Raw genomic sequence first — 7,676 nt, 5'->3', positions numbered from 1 at the left:
CCCGGGCCACCCCTGCAGCCAGCACACTGCTGCCAACAGCCCGCCGCTCTCCCACACCAGCCAGCCCCGTCTGCACACATCTGCCGGGGGTGCTTTTTTGAGAAACACTGTCACTTTGTCAAAGACCGCACACCGCTCGTTCCCTTATACCCCGACAAGGTGTTCGTGCTGACGTTTTGCGAGGCCTTATTTTACCGCCGTCGGCGCTATCAGGGGAAGCGGGCCCGCTCCTTCCGCCCTCCTGGAACCGTGCCTCGGCCCGGAGCGGCCAGGTTTACCCTCATACCGGTTCTCGTGACCTGCATTGACACTCGGCTCTTCCCCGGCCGCCGCAGCTCCCGCCGGTCCGACCAGCTGGGTCCGCCCCCCTGGACGGCACGCCTGGAGCGTTTGGACTTTGTCATTTTCATGACTCGTCTCCTCAAACTTTGTTCGACTGCAAGGGGGGCTGCCGCAGTCCGGGCCCAGCCTCCAGCGGTTGCCCCCGGCCGCTGGAGCTGCCAGCACCCCCTCGCCGTCAACACTCTCTCCCCGTTGGGACTTTGAAACTTTTCTGACCGTGCAAGCTTCGTCAAACGGCAATGGGGGGCAACCGGCGTTCTGTGCCCGGCCTCCTGGGGTCCTGCCCGGGCACATCGGAGGCTCAGCCTGGGTTTTCAGCCACCACGGGCAGGTGCACTCAGGGGGCCCACCGCAGCCGCCCAGGCCCACCCCTGCAGCCACCACGCAGCTGCCAACAGCCCGCTCTCCGTCACCCCCCAGCCCCTTCTGCATACATCTGCCGGGGGTGCTTTTTTGACTTCCCCCCTTTTGGCCTATGGGGAAAAGCCAGGGGGAAAACCTCCAGAGTCAGGCCGACCTTCTGGAACTCCAGCTCGGACTGGAGCCACCGGTTTGTCCCCTTCCCGGTTCTCAGGAGATGCATCGACACTCGGCTCAGCCCCGGCAGCCGCAGCACCCGCCGGCCAGGCCAGCCACGTCCGCCCCCCTGGCCGGCGCCTGGAGCGTTTGGACTTTGTCGTTTTTTTCCCCAAGACTCGCCTCTGCCAACTGCCAAGGACTTCAGCAGGGGCTGCCACGGCTGTTCCCCGCCTCCTGGGGTTCATGCCCGGGCACATCGGAGGCTCAGGCAGGGTCTTGAGCAACTACTGTTGGGTGCTCTCAGGGGGGCCCCTCCACACCCCCAGGCCGACCTCCAGGGGCTGCCCCCGGACCCTGGAGCAGCCTGCACCCCCCTCGCCGTCAACACTCTCCCCCCGTTGGGACTTTGAAACTTTTCTGACCGTGCGAGCTTCATCGGACGGGAAGGGGGCGACCTGCGGGCTCTGCCCGGCCTCCCGGGGTCCCTGCCCGGGCCCCGTGGGAGGTACAGGCAGGGTTTCTCACCTACTACCCGTAGGCACTCTCAGGGGGCCCTCCGCGCCCTCAGGCCGCCCTCCCCGGGCTTCCCCCGGGTCCGCGGAGCAGCCCGCCACCCCTCGCCGCACTGTCTCTCGCCCCCCGTCGGGACTTTGAAACTTTTCCCCCCCGTGCAAACCTCACCGGGGGGCAGAGGGAGAGACCTGCGGGCCGTGCCCGGCCTCCCGGGACTCCCTCCGGGCAGCGCGGGCGGCTCGGACGGGGTTTTCAGCGAGTGCTGGGGGGGGTGTCTTCGGGGGCCCCCCGCGGGCCCCCCGGGGCACCTGCGCGGGGTGGCCCCTGCTGCCAGGCACCCACTCCCCATCGACCATCCAGCCCCCCTACATACATCTGGCGGGGGTGCTTTTTTGAGTTCCCCCATTTTGGCAACTTGGCACCTCCTATGGGGAAACCGGCAAAATCATGCCGACCTCCTGGAACTCCGGCTCGGCCTGGAGCCGCCGGTTTGTCCCCTTCCCGGTTCTCAGGCATTTTCGGACTTTGTCATTTTTTCAGCACTCTGTCAATGCGGCCAGCGGGAGCTGCCGCGGTCTGTGCCCAGGCACCAGGCACTAAAAACGGACACAGTCGGAGGGTCAGGGGGTGTCTCGGCCAGATACTGAAAAACACTCAGGGGGTGCCCAGGCACCAGGCGCTCCAAACGGACACAGTCGGAGGGTCAGGGGGTGTCTCGGCCAGATACTGGAAAACACTCAGGGGCGCCCGGAGGCTGCACAGGGCCACCCCAGGCCGCTCCCCCGGGCACCCGGGCGGCCATATTGGCGGCTGAGACCCCCTCTTCAGCGAACGCCAGGGGGCGCTCAGGGGCACACGGGGGCTGCTCCACTCGCCCCAGGGCGGCCCCCGCGGGTACCCGGGCGGCCATATTGGCGGCTGGGACCCCCTCTTGAGCAAACGCCAGGGGGGCGCTCAGGGACGCACGGGGGCTGCTCCACTCGCCCCAGGCCGGCCTCCCTGGGTACCCGGGCGGGCACATTAGCGGCTGAGACCCCCTCTCCACCAGAGACCGGGGGGCGCTCGGGGACACACGGGGGCTGCTCCACTCGCCCCAGGCCGGACTCCCTGAGGCGGGCACATTAGCGGCTGAGACCCCCTCTCCACCAGAGACCGGGGGGCGCTCGGGGACACACGGGGGCTGCTCCACTCGCCCCAGGCCGGACTCCCTGAGGCGGGCACATTAGCGGCTGAGACCCCCTCTCCACCAGAGACCGGGGGGCGCTCGGGGACACACGGGGGCTGCTCCACTCGCCCCAGGCCGGCCTCCCTGAGGCGGGCACATTAGCAGCTGAGACCCCCTCTCCACCAATGACCGGGGGACGCTCAGGGACACACGGGGGCTGCTCCACTCGCCCCAGGCCGGCCTCCCTGGGTACCCAGGCGGGCACATTAGCGGCTGAGACCCCCTCTCCACCAGAGACCGGGGGGCGCTCGGGGACACACGGGGGCTGCTCCACTCGCCCCAGGCCGGACTCCCTGAGGCGGGCACATTAGCGGCTGAGACCCCCTCTCCACCAGAGACCGGGGGGCGCTCGGGGACACACGGGGGCTGCTCCACTCGCCCCAGGCCGGCCTCCCTGAGGCGGGCACATTAGCAGCTGAGACCCCCTCTCCACCAATGACCGGGGGACGCTCAGGGACACACGGGGGCTGCTCCACTCGCCCCAGGCCGGACTCCCTGAGGCGGGCACATTAGCGGCTGAGACCCCCTCTCCACCAAAGACCGGGGGGCACTCGGGGATACACGGGGGCTGCTCCACTCGCCCCAGGCCGGACTCCCTGAGGCGGGCACATTAGCGGCTGAGACCCCCTCTCCACCAAAGACCGGGGGACACTCAGGGACACACGGGGGCTGCTCCACTCGCCCCAGGCCGGCCTCCCTAGGTACCCGGGCGGGCACATTAGCGGCTGAGACCCCCTCTCCACCAAAGACCGGGGGGCGCTCAGGGACACACGGGGGCTGCTCCACTCGCACCAGGCCGGCCTCCCTGAGGCGGGCACATTAGCGGCTGAGACCCCCTCTTCAGCAAACGTCAGGGGACACTCAGGGACACGCGGGGGCTGCTCCACTCGCCCCAGGCCGGCCTCCCTGAGGCGGGCACATTAGCGGCTGAGACCCCCTCTCGACCAAAGACCGGGGGACGCTCAGGGACACACGGGGGCTGCTCCACTCGCCCCAGGCCGGCCTCCCTGAGGCGGGCACATTAGCGGCTGAGGCCCCCTCTCCACCAAAGACCGGGGGACGCTCAGGGACACACGGGGGCTGCTCCACTCGCCCCAGGCCGGCCTCCCTGAGGCGGGCACATTAGCGGCTGAGACCCCCTCTCGACCAAAGACCGGGGGACGCTCAGGGACACACGGGGGCTGCTCCACTCGCCCCAGGCCGGCCTCCCTGAGGCGGGCACATTAGCGGCTGAGGCCCCCTCTCCACCAAAGACCGGGGGACACACAGGGACACACGGGGGCTGCTCCACTCGCCCCAGGCCGGCCTCCCTGAGGCGGGCACATTAGCGGCTGAGGCCCCCTCTCCACCAGAGACCGGGGGACGCTCAGGGACACACGGGGGCTGCTCCACTCGCCCCAGGCCGGCCTCCCTGAGGCGGGCACATTAGCGGCTGAGACCCCCTCTCCACCAAAGACCGGGGGACGCTCAGGGACACACGGGGGCTGCTCCACTCGCCCCAGGCCGGACTCCCTGAGGCGGGCACATTAGCGGCTGAGACCCCCTCTCCACCAAAGACCGGGGGGGCACTCGGGGACACACGGGGGCTGCTCCACTCGCCCCAGGCCGGACTCCCTGAGGCGGGCACATTAGCGGCTGAGACCCCCTCTCCACCAGAGACCGGGGGGCGCTCGGGGACACACGGGGGCTGCTCCACTCGCCCCAGGCCGGCCTCCCTAGGTACCCAGGCGGGCACATTAGCGGCTGAGACCCCCTCTTCAGCAAACGCCAGGGGACACTCAGGGACACACGGGGGCTGCTCCACTCGCCCCAGGCCGGCCTCCCTAGGTACCCGGGCGGGCACACTAGCGGCTGAGACCCCCTCTCGACCAAAGACCGGGGGACGCTCAGGGACACACGGGGGCTGCTCCACTCGCCCCAGGCCGGCCTGCCTAGGTACCCGGGCGGGCACATTAGCGGCTGAGACCCCCTCTCGACCAAAGACCGGGGGACGCTCAGGGACACACGGGGGCCGCTCCACTCACCCCCAGGCCGACCTCCAGGGCCTCCCTCCCGGCCCCTGGAGCAGCCAGCGCCCCCTCGCCGTCAACACTCTCTCCCCCGTTGGGACTTTGAAACTTTTTCTGACCGTGCGAGCTTCATCGGACGGCAAAGGGGGCAAGCTGCGGTCCGTGCCCGGCCTGCTGGGGTCCTGCCCGGGGACATCGGAGGCTCAGCCAGGGTCTTGAGCCACCGCTGGCAGGTGCACTTTGGGGGCCCTCCGCAGCCGCCCCGGGCCACCCCTTGCAGCCAGCACACTGCTGCCAACAGCCCGCCGCTCTCCGTCACCAGCCAGCCCCGTCTGCACGCATCTGCCGGGGGTGCTTTTTTTGGAGAAATACTGTCACTTTGTCAAAGACCGCACACCGCTCGTTCCCTTATACCCCGACAAGGTGTTCGTGCTGACGTTTTGCGAGGCCTTATTTTACCGTCGTCGGCGCTATCAGGGGAAACGGGCCCGCTCCTTCCGCCCTCCTGGAACCCTGGCTCGGCCCGGAGCGACCAGGATTACCCTCATACCGGTTCTCACCACCTGCATCGACACGCGGCTCTGCCCCGGCCGCCGCAGCTCTCGCCGGCCCGGCCGGGTCCGCACCCCTGGCCGGCACGCCTGGAGCGTTTGGACTTTGTCGTTTTTTTTCTCCAAGAGTCGCCTCTGGCACATGCCATGGACTTCAGCGGGGGCTGCTCCCCGCCCCCTGGGTGTCCTGCCCGGGCACATCGGAGGCTCAGCCTGGGTCTTCAGCCCCTACTGGTAGGTGCGCTTTGGGGGCCCTCCGCAGCCGCCCGGGGCCCATCCCTGCAGCCAGCACACGGCTGCCAGCAGCCACCACACAGCTGCCAACAGCCACCACACAGCTGCCAACAGCCCGCTCTCCGTCACCCCCCAGCCCCTCCTGCATACATCTGCTGGGGGTGCTTTTTTGCCTCCCCCCGTTTTGGCCTATGGAGAAAAGCCAGGGGGAAAACCTCCAGAGTCAGGCCGACCTCATGGAACTCCAACCCGGCCTGGAGCCACCGGTTTGTCCCCTTCCCGGTTCTCAGGACATGCGTCGACGCTCGGCTCAGCCCCGGCCGCCGCAGCTCCCGCCGGCCCGGCCAGCCGGGTCCGCACCCCTGGCCGGCTCGCCTGGAGCGTTTGGACTTTGTCGTTTTTTTCTCCAAGACTCGCCTCTGCCAACTGCCGTGGGCTTCAGCGGGGGCTGCTCCCCGCCTCCTGGGTGTCCTGCCCGGGCACATCGGAGGTTCAGCCTGGGTCTTCAGCCCCTACTGGTAGGTGCACTCCGGGGGCCCTCCGCAGCCGCCCGGGGCCCACCCCTGCAGCCAGCACACGGCTGCCAGCAGCCACCACACAGCTGCCAACAGCCCGCTCCCCATCACCCCCCAGCCCAACTCTGCATACATCTGCTGGGGGTGCTTTTTTTACTTCCCCCGTTTTGGCCTATGGGGAAATGCCAAGGGGAAAACCTCCAGAGTCAGGCCGACCTCATGGAACTCCAACCCGGCCTGGAGCTACTGGTTTGCCCCCTTCCCGGTTCTCAGGACATGCATCGACACTCGGCTCTTCCCCAGCCGCCGCAGCTCCCGCCGGCCCGGCCAGCCGGGTCCGCACCCCTGACCAGCGCCTGGAGCGTTTGGACTTTGTCATTTTTTCTCAAAGACCAATCTCTGCCAACTGCCCTGGGCTTCAGCGGGGGCTGCTCCCCGCCTCCTGGGTGTCCTGCCCGGGCACATCGGAGGCTCAGCCTGGGTCTCGAGCCCCCTACTGGTAGGTGCACTACGGGGGCCCTCCGCAGCCGCCCAGGCCCACCCCTGCAGCCAGCACACGGCTGCCAGCAGCCACCACACAGCTGCCAACAGCCCACTATCCATCACCCACCAGCCCCTCTGCATACATCTGCTGGGGGTGCTTTTTTGACTTCCCCCCTTTTGGCCTATGGGGAAAAGCCAGGGGGGAAACCTCCAGAGTCAGGCCGACCTCATGGAACTCCAACCCGGCCTGGAGCCACCGGTTTGTCCCCTTCCCGGTTCTCAGGACATGCATCGACACTCGGCTCAGCCCCGGCCGCCGCAGCCCCCGCCAGCCCGGCCAGCCGGGTCCGCCACCCTGCCCGGCGCCTGGAGCGTTTGGACTTTGTCGTTTTTTTTCTCCAAGACTCACCTCTGGCACATGCCATGGACCTCAGCGGGGGCTGCTCCCCGCCTCCTGGGTGTCCTGCCCGGGCACATCGGAGGCTCAGCCTGGGTCTCGAGCCCCCTACTGGTAGGTGCACTACGGGGGCCCTCCGCAGCCGCCCAGGCCCACCCCTGCAGCCAGCACACGGCTGCCAGCAGCCACCACACAGCTGCCAACAGCCCACTATCCATCACCCACCAGCCCCTCTGCATACATCTGCTGGGGGTGCTTTTTTGACTTCCCCCCTTTTGGCCTATGGGGAAAAGCCAGGGGGGAAACCTCCAGAGTCAGGCCGACCTCATGGAACTCCAACCCGGCCTGGAGCCACCGGTTTGTCCCCTTCCCGGTTCTCAGGACCTGCACTGACACTCGGCTCAACCCCGGCAGCTGCAGCCCCCGCCGGCCCGGCCAGCCGGGTCCGCACCCCTGGCCAGCGCCTGGAGCGTTTGGACTTTGTCGTTTTTTCTCAAAGACCCATCTGTGCCAACTGCCCTGGGCTTCAGCGGGGGCTGCTCCCCGCCTCCTGGGTGTCCTGCCCGGGCACATCGGAGGCTCAGCCTGGGTCTTCAGCCCCTACTGGTAGGTGCACTCGGGGGGGCCCTCCGCAGCCGCCCAGGCCCACCCTTGCAGCCAGCACACGGCTGCCAGCAGCCACCACACAGCTGCCAACAGCCCGCTCGCCATCACCCCCCAGCCCCTCCTGCATACATCTGCCGGGGGTGCTTTTTTGACTTCCCCCGTTTTGGCCAATGGGGAAATGCCAAGGGGAAAACCTCCAGAGTCAGGCCGACCTACTGGAACTCCCACCCGGCCTGGAGCCACAGGTTTGTCCCCTTCCCGGTTCTCACGACATGCATCAAC

The sequence above is a fragment of the Eleutherodactylus coqui genome, unplaced genomic scaffold (assembly GCF_035609145.1).
Source record: "Eleutherodactylus coqui strain aEleCoq1 unplaced genomic scaffold, aEleCoq1.hap1 HAP1_SCAFFOLD_263, whole genome shotgun sequence".
NCBI lineage: Eukaryota > Metazoa > Chordata > Amphibia > Anura > Eleutherodactylidae > Eleutherodactylus > Eleutherodactylus coqui.
The sequence above is the reverse complement of the archived record's forward strand: the minus strand, read 5'-3'. Positions refer to the sequence as shown.